General features: G+C 33.0%; 1 protein-coding gene across 1 annotated transcript in view; it reads right to left on the reverse strand.

Annotated features, from left to right (window-relative positions):
- The window catches only part of LOC129961803 (dimethylglycine dehydrogenase, mitochondrial-like), a 109410-nt gene extending 94252 nt beyond the window's left edge, over window positions 1-15158 (reverse strand). The window contains exons 1-2 of the mRNA XM_056075374.1: window positions 15072-15158; window positions 10353-10582 (exon numbers count right to left, since the gene is read on the reverse strand). The gene's annotated coding sequence lies outside the window, so the exon portion shown is untranslated. The remainder of the gene's footprint in view (window positions 1-10352; window positions 10583-15071) is intronic.
- Between the last annotated feature and the right edge of the window lie 464 nt (window positions 15159-15622).

Here is a 15622-nt window from a genome sequence, read left to right on the forward strand (position 1 = left end):
CCTCAGAATTCCCAGTTTGCTATATTTCTAGAGCATGACCCGTTTCTACATCTGTACTCTATCATTGAATCAGAGAATGAATTCTAGCTATTTATATTTAAGTTGAAACCAATAAAATGATTTTAACAGAGGGATGGAAAGAAATGACTTACCTCTTCTTCCACTTTTAATTTGAATCCATTCATATTTTTCAAACGATTCGAATGTGGTTGGCAGTTAGCTAATTTGTTAGCAGTAGTTTATAGGAAATGGCAAGCTTCCATAAAATTGACTGTTTGACAAGCTTCCAAACAAAATAAGAACATTTGGCAATTAAATACAAAATTGAATTTTTGAAATACATAAACTTTATTTGCAAGTTTGATTTACAGACAGATCATTTACAGTATTATTACAACATAAAAAGTAGAATATAAACTTATTGAATTAAAAAAAAATACAGTACATGCATTCAATTCAATTTCTATATTAAGTAATAAGCTTAAGAATGCTTCAAATGATTTTAAAATTAAAGGATTCCCTTAACATGCCCTTGGAACAGAAAATTCAATACAAGCATTCCTTCTTGATATGCAACTAACGAGACAACGCAGTTACATAAATGCCATGACGACAGAATTTGTAGGAAAAAAATCTAATGCATTTTCTATGCTTCGTGCAAATTAAAATAAGTGAAAACATTTTTTGAAAAATAATTTAAAAAGGGAAAATATTTTTAGAAAATTTAATTCTTAAAAGCTGATCATTCAGAAACCCTAACTTTCTCCTATTTTAAAAAAAAATTGCATAACATCCATTCACTTTTTTCAACAAATTTTATATTCAAGTAAGTTTTTAAGAATTTAAATGTATACTAATCATTTGAGAGCGTTATGTTTTCTCTAAAAGCGTACTGATCATCGTGGTGATCAGGCACTATGATCAAATGGTTTCAAAGAATCAAAGGATATTTTGATTGGCTCGCCCGGCCAGCCAATCGAAGTATCCTTAATCCGAATGGACACATTTCAGAAATTAAAAAAAGCCAGTCATGAGATATTTAGGATTCAAGATTTAGTATTTTTAAATTTACTATTAATCCTACAATGACTAACTTTATTACTTTAAATGAATTTAATAAGAATCAATTGGTTTAATAAACAACTGCAAATGGATGCAACGAACATATATTTAATATTTTAATTTCCATTTAAGAATGAATGCTATTCACTGCTGAAATGGTCGCAAAGTGCAAGTTAAAAAATCTATTTCAATCGCATGATTTTAGATGAATAACAATCCCAATAGTTATCTTATTTAAAATGAAAGCATAAAACATCCTTTAGAAACAGAACGTTGATTTGTGTGCGCAAACACGATTTAGGGTTGAGTAATATTTACTGGAAATAAATTATTTCAAACAATCTTTGATAAAAGGAAAAGAAAAAAAGATGCCTGTTGACGATGCCATTTTTTGCCTTTTCTTCCATACATTATAGAGGCTCTTTTCTTGGCAAGAGTGACTATCCGTATATGTGTTCGCCAAACATACAAATCCATATTACACTTATATGAAGTCAAATTTTATTTTTTTAGAGTTGACCTTATTGAAAATTCAGAGATCTTGAGATCACATAGCAGAAATCAATCACAAAACAGATGCCTTTGTTTATTTAAGACCGATATTTCAAAGGCGAATGTCAGGTTTTCAATGAAATGCGCCATCCGTTCATCTTTAGAGTTATGCGCTTATGTATTGAATTATTTGATAACTCCCTTCATAATCACAATGAAGTGCTATAACTTTTTTCCCTCCATCTTTCCTTCTACATTTTTGGGTGAATGAAAATTTTGCTCGTAAACTTGTTGGGCTTTAATACGAGATTATAGTTTCAAATGAAACCTTAAAAGTAAATTTTATCCATCTTGGATAGAAAAATGCGGAACAAACTTTGTCTTGGTGGAAATTGGGCTCAGATTACCAGCAAGATTAAACATTTAAGCAAATTTTAAGTTATCCGAGTAAGAAATGTTTCACTGATCTCGATTGTTTTAAAGATATTTCTAAAGGGATACAAAACCAGCATTGCGTTTGGAAGAAACGGACGTTCACCAATACTTTTCGGTTGTTGAATTGGTATAACAATTTTAATGGATATTTCCAAACAATTTTAAGATGAAATATGGATATGCCAAACACTTGTTTTGAATGATAGATATTCCGTGCCCTCCAAACTTAGCCAAGTTTGAAAAACGATCTTCGTCAAAAGATTTCTCTAAACATCCGATCTTATTCTTAAAATAGAATAAAGCATTTCAAGCAAGTACCGATGTCCTCAAACAATGTAGAATGCAAACATTTCCCCTATTCACACTTTTTAAGCATGTATCATTTTTTGGACAATATATACATTTTGGGCATGGACTAATATTTATAATTGTAGAAACTCGCTGCATGTGGTGGATTTCCGTCCTTAATTTAAAACTTTCCGAATTCCAATATGCGCTTGATGAGCTTTCCAGATGTTCCGATCTATTAAGTGTTCGCTTCTGTCGAAACTTGAAAAGATTAAATATTTGAATCACCATAGATTACAGTTGAAATGACCAGCAATGCCATAAATGGCAGCTTTGCTCATTAAATCTACATCAAAATTCAAAAACCTGAAGAGAAAAAATTCTTGCATTTTCGCTATTAATAGATGCGAAAAAATCTATTTAACATGTTGATTCAAGTTTACTAACAGTTTGTCTTTTGAAAATAAAAATATAACGATTTAAATACAATTTTAAAATTAACCAAGCATTATTTTATTATTCCGATATCTTCCCAGAGTAAAGCATTATTTATTCTCTACAGCGGTCAGCAAATAATGAATGTTCAAAACAGCCGTACAGTAATAGAAATTCGGAATACGGGAGGTTATTTTGCCAGGCTTCTTAAACACTCGTAGAACCATTTAAGCTCTCTCAAAACGAACTCGTTCGTGAGCAGTGCAACAAGACCCGAAGGTTTTCTCGAAAAACTTTCACAATTCCTTGCGTAAGATTGTAAATGATATCTTCTGTACAGTCGTATAAATACTTGAAAAGAGCACGAGTTGGGTGACATTGATACAAGTGTATACTAGCTACTGCGATTAATGAAAATTTATATTATGTATAAATACACACACAATTACTCGGAAACATCTTTCGCTTATCTGTCATGTTAACAGAAATCGATTTCGCGGTATGACACGTACGTCAAATCAGCTTTTACGCTGAGAGGCAATTGAATTTGCTGCATCTCATTTCAATAAATGATTCCAGAAAACTATGGCTTATGTATCATTACCATCTTTGAGTTACTTTCTGAAGGATTCAAATAAAATGGTTCCCGAGTGGCCTGTCACCATGATAGTTATAATTCAGGAACTTGCCATGCCTTAAATTTTTAATGCTCCGTTGCCATTTTAAGGGAATATCCTCCTCGCATTAGTAGCACGTGTACGGTACTGAGAAAGAAGTGTATTGCTACCGATGGTGGACTGCATGCTTTTATTCCGAAATAGGTCGCAAGTTGACTTATGAATACCTAACAATACGAGACTACATTTTTAGTGTAATAATTACCATTTGATAATAAAACTGATTACATTCAATCTTCATTTCGATGTAAAGATTATCATAATTCGCACAACTTACCGATATCGCCTCCTTCAGTATCATTCTTTTTTGCCCATCCAGATATCCTGTATGAAGATGCATCTGAAGCTGAAAGAATTCAAACCTCAGATAAGAAGTAGCGTTGTCCATTGTTGAAATAAATAGCACCAAGCGTATTCTTTGCATAGTATGTTATCTTAGTATAAATTGCAGATGATTTTGCCTTGTTTGATTTATATGATCTCACTTGAGTGAGCATGGAGAAATCCGTCAAAAAAACTTATTGGTATGAACAAAGTTTAAATTGATATTATCAGAATGTTTGCTATTATTCCAAAAAATCATCCAAACTCACTTGTTCTTTCTTTTCATTTGAAAATATAAGCAATCGCCATGTTTCATAACAGAATATACATGTGAAGTTACGTAATTTGTGTGGAATAAGCAGAGAAACATTTCTTCCGCTTTCAATCCACTATGAAGATTGTTTAAGTTTTCATAATTTTTGAACATGATAATGCATTTTTCAGCTAGTTATTTAAGGTTCACGAACTATGAATTAAATCCTTTGTATCTCTGGCCATCATTTCATTGCGAAGGATTCGAATTTCATTGTTGAAAACATCCAATTTTTAGTGCGCCATAATCACTTCGATCAAGACATCTGAAAGGATTAAGCACTTCAATTATAAGACCATTCATCAAGAACACTATGAAATTCATGAATAGTATACATTACTTTTGCTTCCAATCTACATCGGTAATTCAAAAATTGGGAAGAGTTCAGGGTTTCATTGATGGAATTGAATTAACTGCCTTTTAATTAGGAGATTTTTAAACCTCACGTCAATTATTTTACCTTTCAAAATGAAAATATTCGCATCCTTTGAAATGTTTTTGTAAAACAATTCATCCAAATGATTTCATCCTTCCAAAAAGACGGTTCCAATCCCCCCCACCCCCCGAAAGCTTTATACGTATTTAAAAAAACAGCAGATGGCACATATAATCTATTAATTCTCCGTTCAGCACAATTATTGATTATACTTATAACGATAAGGCTTGTTCGTCAACCATTAGAGTGCTTTATAAAAAGCATCCACAATATGCATAGTAATAAAATATACAAAATTTAATTCAAGAAAAATAGTTTTGCAACTAATTTCATGGAATATCCCATTTGCATGTTTGGAAAAGAAACGAACTAGATGACCTTTTCAAGAAACGCGTTTATTATTATGACAAATGAAATTTTTAAAACTAACATTTTTCGATTTAATAGCAGTTTATATAATTTTTATTCTCTTATTAATAAATTATTTTAATCATTAATAAGATCCCACCGAGAGCTATTGGTCTTATTATTGTTTGTTCTTGCAGAAAATAAGTCTACCGTAAGAAATACAGAGACCAAACAGAATTACCTGAACGCTTTTTTTTTCGACCCAATCATAGATTCTGGAACATGCGACCTGAAACGTTTCCTGGTCATCCATTATTTCCCTAGCAAAGACGACATGCAGATGGCCGTCACAGTCCGACTGAGTTTCTCATTTTTTTCAGTTCTTTCGTTGCCTATATATATGAGAGAGAGATCTCGCAGTATGACAGGCATTTCAGTTTTCAGTAGTTCTTATTGAAATATATACAGCCCTTTCAACAACTTCCCATAAGCATTTCCAGATAATTATGTTTTGCGTCTCTTTTCAGTCGTCAGAAACTCATTTTCTAGATGAACGAATGGTTTCCAAGTGCCTTGCCGTCTCGTCAGATTACGAACTTACTGTGCCCTTGAATTTATATTCTTCGCTGTCATCTTAAGGGAATATCCTCCTAGAATCTAGCATCACTAGAGTAGAAGAAGGCATGTACATGGAACTGAAAAAGCAGTACTACTGGTGGTTGACGGCCTGTCTATCTACAAAATACAAAATATTTCGGTTCTCAAGGCCTTATCAGTCAAATCTCAGATTTAACGGAATACTGGTTTGAATCTCTGATCGTCAGAAAGTACGCATTAAAATTTCTACACCACGCAGAACTTGCTTTAAATACTGGTTACAACTGTGAAATGCATTTGCTGACATGAGCAGAAGATTCCTAAAATGAGATCCGAAATAATATCGCGAAACAAATTTGAATAATTCAGTCGATTTATCTTAACTTATTTTCAGTCTCCTGATTTAAAATTATTTCAAGACAGGTGGGAAATCTTCATAGATATTTAATGATGTATCCATTACAAAAAAACAACTATCGAATTAGAGAAAATACAAACAATAATTTTTAAATTACCAACCAAGCCTTTCTTAAATGTTAAACCCAGTTCACTTCTAAATTAGGTGAATATTCTTTATTTTTTACTTCAACATTTCTAAGCTGCCCATTGTCCTATTTTCTATCTAAATATTGTTCGCGAGGTGAAATTAAACCGCTCCGAATGATTAAAAAGTTGCAAATCTTTGTGCAGCACATAGATTTGTTTTTTTACATTTTGCATTTCCACACCCTCACATTTGCACACACACACTACCCACGAAAACTGCTTTCTCTCACCCACACACATTACCCACACCTATAACGCCACCTGGAAAACCGCCACTTCCGCACGCACACACACACTACCCATGCCTACAACACCACCCCGAAAATGGCCACTTTCGCACATACATTAACCACGCCTACAGCGCCACCCCAAAGCCAGGACTGTCACCTCACCTACGCCGTTGACAGCATCCCGAGCCCACCATTATCCCACTCGAACACACATTACCTCGTCAAAGCTGCATACTGCCAATACTCGCCATTATGCACAATGCCCGAAAATAGAAACGAGCTATCCATGAAGACTGCCATAAACCCACGGCGATCGACCCTTTCCACCATGCCCTTCACTGCCCAATTACTCAGATTGGCTTCACATCCACAGCAAAGCGTATTAAGGTTATTCCGTACATCATGCACAGACACGACGTCTTTCGCACTGCACATTTCTAGGCATTTTTTTCGTTCACATGATGCATTTCAACTTGAGAATAAATGTATGTCAGTACCATCATTGCCCTGCAGTGACTAAAATTGCAGTTCTAAACTGACTGCATTAGAATCGACACAAAAACGGAATGTAGAAGATACTGAACCCAGCGATTTTTATGTTCATTTTATATAGCGATAGGAAAGTGGAGTTACAGTAAAATAAAACAGGACTTGAGATTTGCTCAAAAGCAATAATTTTCTAAATTTCTTACAAATATTACAAAATTATATTCTATTCTGCTTCTGGCAATTTAAGAATTTAAATTTCCTCAAAGTTCGGGGCAAAATTGTACAAACCTGATATCTTGCAATTTTGATTCATGTTTCTGAACAATCGCTTAACTTCAAAACACGTTACGAATATATCAAATTTTTGTTGAAGTGCTATTTGTATCAAATAATACAAGTACGATACGAGTTTCAAATTCAAAAATGCACCCCTGATGGTTGCAAAAATCTGACGCAAGGCACGTCGCCATTTCTCTCATTTTTTTCCCTGGCAATTTCTAAATCGTTTCAGACTTGTGATCACACAATATTCTAAATTTTGATACTTAGATGGATACAAGACTAAATGTATTTTTGTAAATTTCAGCTAAAACTTTTTTGAAATGTAACATTTATGTAAGCAAGAAACAGTTTAAATACTCCTCGAATGAAATGTTAGTTTATTTTATGTAGTATTTATGTTTTATGTTCACGACCCGAGTGAATAAAAAAATATCAAGATTGAAAGTGGATAATACTAATGTGGCGATCGTTTTAAAATCGCGCCAAAGTGTGACGTGCGTTTCATCTCCGTTCCTCATAAAATGGCCTTGAGGCGCAGCACGACTCGTTATTTCCACCTCTCAGAGAGCCCGGAGGAATACTTGCAGGGGGTTGCTCCCAACGGCAAGGTGCGCGATGTTAGTTGTGGAATAAAGATATATTTGATATAAAATGGAGAGCGATTGCTTCGAAACCCTTACGTGGAGTCGGAGCGTGATAAACGTTATGGATTAATCAATCCTCTTCACTAAATAAATAGCCAAGTGAAGGGTAGAAACAAAATGCATAAATACCAAATGCGTTAATACAATTTAGGATTTATTCCATTATTGAAAACCTACACGAAGGACGTCAAAATAAATAGGAAGCAAGACTAATAAAAAGCAACGCGAAGTTTTATGTTTAGTTTTGATGAAAGAAAACCTAAACAGAATTATTTAAAGCAGCAAGAGAATGTTTAAGGTAACGATGGGTCATTTCAATCTACTATGATTCCAGGATCATAGAATTAAGAGCACTTATTTACAAAGTGATCCATTTAACATCCTATAAAACTGCCAGTAAAATTAGAAATTCTATAATTTTCTACATTCTGCCTGCACTTAAAGTCAATTTTTCACTTTTTAGGAATTTGAAAAATTCGGTATACCCAAAAACTCACTCAAAGTTAAAAATTTTCAATTCACTTTTACGTTTTCTTACCCTTTAGAAAAAAGCTTCGTTCTCATCACACATGTTTTAACCTTGATTTCTCTAAAACGTTCTTAACGTTCTTCGTTTCTCTTAAACGTTCCCACTCTTAATTCCCCAACCAATAATGCAAAAAATAAGATTAGGAATTCCAGACAGAGGAAACTAACAATTATTCATGACTAACAGTTTATTTTAAAATGACACTGAGGCTAGTCTCTTGAGTAACTAAATTTACTTTGACAAGAAGCTTCCCAGCTTTAAGAATTTAACTTGCACTACGCAATTCGAGATGTGCCATATGCTAGCTTCCACTCATGAGTAGCGATAACGGGATGTAATCGGCGAAATTCGATTACTCCTTTATATTGACCGATAGAAGAAAAAAGCTGCATTCGGAAGAAATTCCAGGAATCGTGAACAAGTCCGATGAAGTATTCGATTAGAAATACCCGAAATTAAACTCTCCCGGGAACGAAAGGCTCTGCACGAAATTGGAATAAAAATGAAGAGGATGGACTGATCTCTGAACTAATAGTCACGAAATGGGATGGGATTATAGCTCCATTTTTCAAAATTCACCTTAGCGATTTTAATAGATATTGTATCGGAAAAATATTCAGTTTTCGTTTAAGAGGCTCCAAAGGATTGGACTTTTTGCAGGTTACTCGTTTTGCAATTTATTAATCACTAGCCGCCTTTGGCGACCAGCCGGTTCGCCAATCTTAATATTCATTTAAATTTTAATAATTAAATAGGTTGAACCGGAGTTTAACCCCCTTCTTCGCCAAGTTGCGATAACGCGCCAAAGCTGGCAATCTTTATTATGCACTATAATTGAACATCTGCTCCTTTGCTTTTGAACATTTCGCAAGACCATTGTTGGCTATTTTTAAAAATTGTGCCAAGCAGGGGGTTAAACTCCGGTCGTACCATTAAATATTTTACGCAAATCCAACTTTAATAGATTCTTCATCAAAATATTTTAAAACTTCAAATTTTGATAGTCATATAATTCACTCATAATATTATAAAGGCCTTCAGTCATAACGTAATATGCATCTCTCTAATTTTCTGTTACCTCTCGTAGAATTTATGTTTTAAATTAAAGTGTAAATGATTAATCTGCAATTAATATAATAATATTTTTTTATTGAAACAAAGCATTTTTTTTAATAATATGATTACTGATAACAGAGTCACTGAGCGTTTAAACTTTATGGGCACTGAATAATATCTTTCTTAATTTATGTAATATCTCAAGAATTTGTCAACAAAATTTTCTCAGATTCATCATGAACAGATCGATTAATTAACAATGTTTAATTTTAAATGTATCAAACACCAAGAAAATAAAATGAATCGTTTAAAATAATCGGTCGAAAACAGGTTTAAAAAAACTACTTAAAAAACGATGTAGTTAAAACTATAAGCATATACAAAAAATATATAACTAACATAAATACAATTTACTTGCAAAAGCATGCAACTAACCTAAAAATAATTTAAATCATCCGTTGATAATGGTTGTCATGTCAACAATCAGAACACAATGCGCATGCGTGAATTTCTCTTCGCCAGTTGGGGTAACGCTATGCAGATTAGACATTTTTAATTTCCTTTATTCTGTGTTATTTTAATTCAAAAGTACTTCAAAATGAATCTGAAACATGGATTAATTAACAATGTTTAATTTTAAATGCATAAAATATTAAGAAAATAAACAGAATCGTTTGAAATAATCGACCGAAAAATTTTGACACTAGCCTCATTACTGTTGAGAGAGAAAAAACTGAAGCCTTATTCATTTGGCGGTGGGGGAAAAATGGAGGATTTTTTTGGCGGGAAAGTTAGTTTTTAATCAATAATTAAAATTCTAATTAAAAAAAAGGGACCCCAGGTGCACATTCCCGACCTCTAAGGTATACATGTACCAATGTAGATGTATGTCAAATGACCTGGCCTGTAGAGCGCCAACACACACACACACACACACACACACACATTGAGCTTTATTTATAAGTTTAGATTTCAGAGAGAAAATTAGATTGTACTCTATTCTAAATTATCTTCCGTCATCTTTAAAAATGTTTTCAACGATTCGTAAATTCTTGGAAGGTATTAAAATTTGAACATCCAGCACTGTGAAGAAATAGGAAAATTCATAATCTCCGAATAAACGATAAAACCTCCAAGCGGGAAAATATGCCACAATTATATAGACATACCTGGTTAGTCCAATACGATCGAACGGGAAATCCAAAAATAGTCCTCCGCCATTCAAAAAATAGCACGCGGTCAAGATCGTCTCAAATCAATTTGTTACCAGCAGTGGAGTTTCAATCTAAAATTGAATGAATGATATTCGAGCGACGATATGTTTACCACATAAGGAGAGTGGCACACAGTAGCAGGTGTCCCTTCCACATCCTAGTCTAAATCTTCACAAAATAATGAGCTGGAAGAGAAATGGTGGTCAATATTTACGAAATTTAGAAATAAATTACATTAGTTCTCTTTTGAAATGGGAAACATTGTCCTATTGTATATGGATACACAAGAGAAGTTGTTTTCGCTTAACCATGTTTTGCATTTATATACGATTCGGAAGCGAATTGTTCTCGTTAAGAGAAATTAGACTGCACTCCAACCAAACCCCCGTTAATGAATTGCATTTACAATAATAATTTTATTCTTGAATTTCCTTACAATCGCATTGCAAATGTCTACCTGAAAAGCAGTGCATTTTAACATTTGAACGGGAAGCTCTCCATTTCGGCATTCATCGAGAAAGATTTACGTTTCAAAATTGCGGAGTTTTAAATACAAATGAAGTACATTCCAAAATTCAATTCAAGAAATAAACAGACAATTTTACTAAACTATTCCGGAATATACGACAAAGCTTTTTTTTTTCTTTTCTTTTTTTTTTTTCTTTCTTTTTTTTTTATGAATTCCAAAATGAAGCTTTCAGTAATACCGATTTTATTTCGGGTCTTTAAAATTTCTTACAAATTTAACTTCTAAAATAATAAAGTTTAAATGTTATAATAAAAATCGAGAATCTGGTTGCAAATTTCAATGTATTAAATGATAGCTTTAGCATGCCATTTCCAAAATAAAGCTTTCTCATTTACAACAAAGATTTAAAGTGACCTTTTTTTCCGCAAATCAAATGATCGCAAGAGCGCTACTCAGAATGCATTGACCATCGGAATAGGACTTGAAGACGATTCAAGCTTAAAACACCATGCTACTTCGAAATAGAAATTCGAAATTCAACGAGACTTTTCCAAATCTAATTTTATAGGTGATATATAGTAAAAATGTTTTAATCACTTAAACTATTTACGTTCAAAAATTATAACCTGAATCGGGATTTTTTTTGTTAGTAAAATACACTGTGGTTCCCACTGTTAATAGAACATAAAATGGGCATGAATTCCAATGTACGACTTCCTCTTAAGTTTTTATACTGCCATTCTCTCTAAATTAAATGATGGAAGAATTGTCGCATCTGACAGAAACTGTTTCATTCGATGCGATTCGACGAAGGCGGGTCAGATGGATTCAAGTCTAGAGCAGGCCTTCCGATAGAAGGCTCATGTCAAAAGAAATTTAAATATAGTAACACATAAAAGAAATTTTAATAATTCGATTAAAAATGATTTAATTTAAGACACTCTAAATATGATCTTTTAAGTAATAGAAGCATTAAAGATTCCAATATAAATAAAAACGACATGAAATAAATTCAACAAAATCCCAATAATAAAAATCTTAACATTTAATTTAATTCTATTAAAAAATACAGCTGCGCAAAGCAAGATACGTTTTAAAATATGTGAATACGTTAAGTTAAGTAAAATTTGGGCGATAAAATAATCGTCTTTAATATTAAATTTAGAAACTGCATGATGTACCACCGTGCAGAAATTTGAATTTCATCTCGCAAGTTAAATATAACAATCCATGGAATAAATTACACTAGATATTAAAATCGAACAATTTGGGGTGCAAATTTACTGGAAGTATTTGTAAAGAAAATTTTTCAGATCAACAAAGGATTCGAAAAAAACTTGCAAATAATTCGTTTTTGCCGAAATTGAGCGGAAATATTAAATATGGAATTCACTTTAATTGAATACTAAGGACCGAAATCAATCGGGCAATAGATAGAATTCGAACTATTTCCCAAAAATTCCATTCTTCTTGGTTTGCACAATCTAATGCCAAAGAACACTTGAAATTTTGGAAATGTCAGTTGTAAAGCATTCGACCGAAAACTTAATTTCATAGCTAAAATCTTTGCAGTTTCCATTTTAACAAAATTTTTCGAAAAGTATTAATCCAATTTAAAAATACCAAAATCTTACACAAGCGACTTCAAGACGAAATAGTAGATTTATATAAAACTGAAAACATTCAGTGTAACTATTTCACAGTTTTTTTTAATAATCTTTACTTTATTATTTACAGGAACTTAAGAGAAGTTCCTTAAAGTGAATTAAACAAACATTCTAACTGTGCAATAGAAGTGTGTATTTTTTATATTTCATCATTAGACACATTAATACAAAGCCGTGTTATTTTCATAACCTTAAGAAACCTTTGTTCATTGTGCACACGTACCATCCCAATAGTCAAGATGAAACTACACGAATATCTAATTTTTAGCTTTCGCTGTACTGTAGCTCATTTATATTGTATTTGTTCTTGCTAACTATTCAGATTTAAACAGCAATCTTCCTTAAGCTTTCGACAATGGATGAAACAATGAAGAGATTTCAAATGTGGGCAACTATGCAGTTTAAAATTTTTTTTATTTAATATACGAAAATAAACTACCACAATTTGGAAAAATGTCCTGACAATTAAATTAGTATCTTTAGAAGAAAATTTTATAAATTCTAAAACAGTGTATACTTTTTTGGGAGGGGACAGTATTTTAAAAAGTTATCGCAGAGAAATTCCTAAATTCAGTTTAATTTTTAATAAATATTCTAATTAAGATTCCAAAAAATAGCTCCGAACTGCACATTCCACCCTCCAAATTAGGCTGCTGTAGGTTAAACGATGCGGCCTGTAGAATGTCAACACACATACCTTTATTATTAGTAGAGATGCAAAAAATTAAGATAAACTGGCTACTAAAATATTTCCTACCATCTGTTGACTCTTGGTTGTCACAAGTAAATTAATTTGAATGTTGATAAATATCAAATCCTTGTTACATGAGCTAATTATCATTACTACAGCTATCGTGCGGAAAGCATACACCAGTTTAGTTTAAAAAGATAAAACGGTCTATTTGAAATTAAATGCTAAATGTAGATAAATTCCGGATGTCCCATTTTGCATTTAAATTGAGGGAGCGGCGTAGGAAAAGGCGTTCAAATGAGTCAGCAATGTAAAGTTTAGAATAGAAGTCAAACTACCGAATATCTAAGACATTATAAAGGTATTTAACATCGCAATGAGTAAGAATTATTCATTAAAAAATTAAACCAAACATTAAAACTAATGAAACTTCGATCAAATGACTAACTGATGCATGAATACTGAATTATGCACATTTTCGATTCAGTTGGTAATATAAGTCATGAAGATAATTTCTTAAAATAGAAGACGGGCATTTGGAAAAATTAGGGAATTGTTACAGTTTCAATAATAGTTCTACACAACTAGTTTGATTATATTTATTTTATTTGCTTTCCATAAGATTTCTCCGGTTTTATTGTTGTTGCTAATCTCCATGGTCTGACTTAGTCAGACAAAATCCAAAAATCCGTTGACAAGAAGAAAGTCATAAACGAGGACGGGAGAAGAATAAATTTTTCCCCAATGAAGTCCTAAACAGTCTAGAATATGTTCAGCAGAGGCCCGATGGTGGCAGCATTTCGGGCAAAGAGGGTTCAATTTTTCATCCTGAGAAAAGAAAAGACATTTAAGGTGGCCACTAGCAAGGCGCGACAGGCAAGTGTGTGTTTTTCTATCGCAAGGAAGAATTAAGGACTGTCCCGGCTTATTGGCTCTATACCAATCATGAGTAGGGGGAACCATCCAATTCTTATTTAGGAATTTCGCCTGAGAATGGTTCCAAGTATGCGCGCTCAGCATGGAATGGGTGAAGTACGTCGGGAGCTTGCTCCTGGTAGGGTCACCCAAGGCGTGAAGGCCATTCCACTCTGCCCAGCTAAAATCTGCAGGCGAAGGAGCTGAGACAGTCTTCTACCTCCTGGTGCTCCAGTCTTTTGACCCACAGAAGCTGCACTTTCCTCCCCATGAATCGGTTGACAAATAATTCGCGCAGTCAAATCAGAGACGCTTTCGAGGTTTAGGCAGAGGGCCTCGTTCGATAAATGATCCGGTTTTATAAAACTAAGAATTCATACAAGTTTTGCTTTTTTTCAGATGTACCATTTCCAGTACGAAGAAATTCCTAAATGTTTCTATTATATATAAAAATATTTAATTTATGTAGTAATATTTATAAACTGTATCGCGAACCCTTCTTTATCTTTGGCAGCATTTTCCTTTGAATGAAATCTTTTCTAGAAAAATTGAAAAGCCAGACCGATTCAACAAAAATTTTTGCTATATAATACAACTACTGTCGTTTATAGCAAACAGTTTCCAATAACCTGATAAAAAGAAGTCACATTTCTAGTTGGTTCAGTTATTCATTCAGTAGTTCACAATGTCATTTATATAACAGTGGTCTGCTCGTTAACTGCAGAAGTTGTGTCAAATATTCTATTTTCTGAGAATATTTCGATTTAAAGTGTAAACAGTAATAAAACATTTTCGGAAAAAAAAAATGAAAATTATTGAGAATTGATAGTTCAGTAGAACAATTCTTCTAATTTCCAATAGATAAGAAACAGAATAACTTCTCATAGTTCAGCATTTTATTTATGCGAACTCCAAAAAGCAACAAAGCTTACCTACTGTTGCCTTAAGCATCGATGGTGAGCAGTTTTCAAATAAAGCGCCACTTAAAGCAAACGGAAGCAGCGCAAGAGACACTAACCACGTACTCAGACAGCCGAATTCAAGGGTATTCAAGCCATTTTATATACAGTTCACTTCAATTCAGTTGTACTTTGCCATTCCGCCGTATTATCCCCATTTTTTCTCGAATCCGATTGTGTTGAAGAGAAGACGGACACAAAGAAGACGATGGTTCAAAACTATTCTGAAAGCAACACGAAGGAAGGCATCGAAAAGAGACGCTCAACTCATTCAAAAGAGAAAAAGCTAATTTAAGAATCAGAAATTTGCTGATTCTTAAATCTCCTTTTGCTTCAGAAATTTGATAATGAATTTTGCTTTCCCCGCGGCTTTTTCCGTTAAATCAAAGACCACGAGAAAGAAAGGTGGTGCGATTCTCCATCGTTTCAGAAGTTGTTTATAAAAGCATGGATATATATATATAAGAAAATCAAAAACATAAGCATTATAAAATTTAAATTAAATTAAAATCTATTTCTGAAAA

This window comes from Argiope bruennichi, chromosome 2 (assembly GCF_947563725.1).
Source record: "Argiope bruennichi chromosome 2, qqArgBrue1.1, whole genome shotgun sequence".
Lineage (NCBI taxonomy): Eukaryota > Metazoa > Arthropoda > Arachnida > Araneae > Araneidae > Argiope > Argiope bruennichi.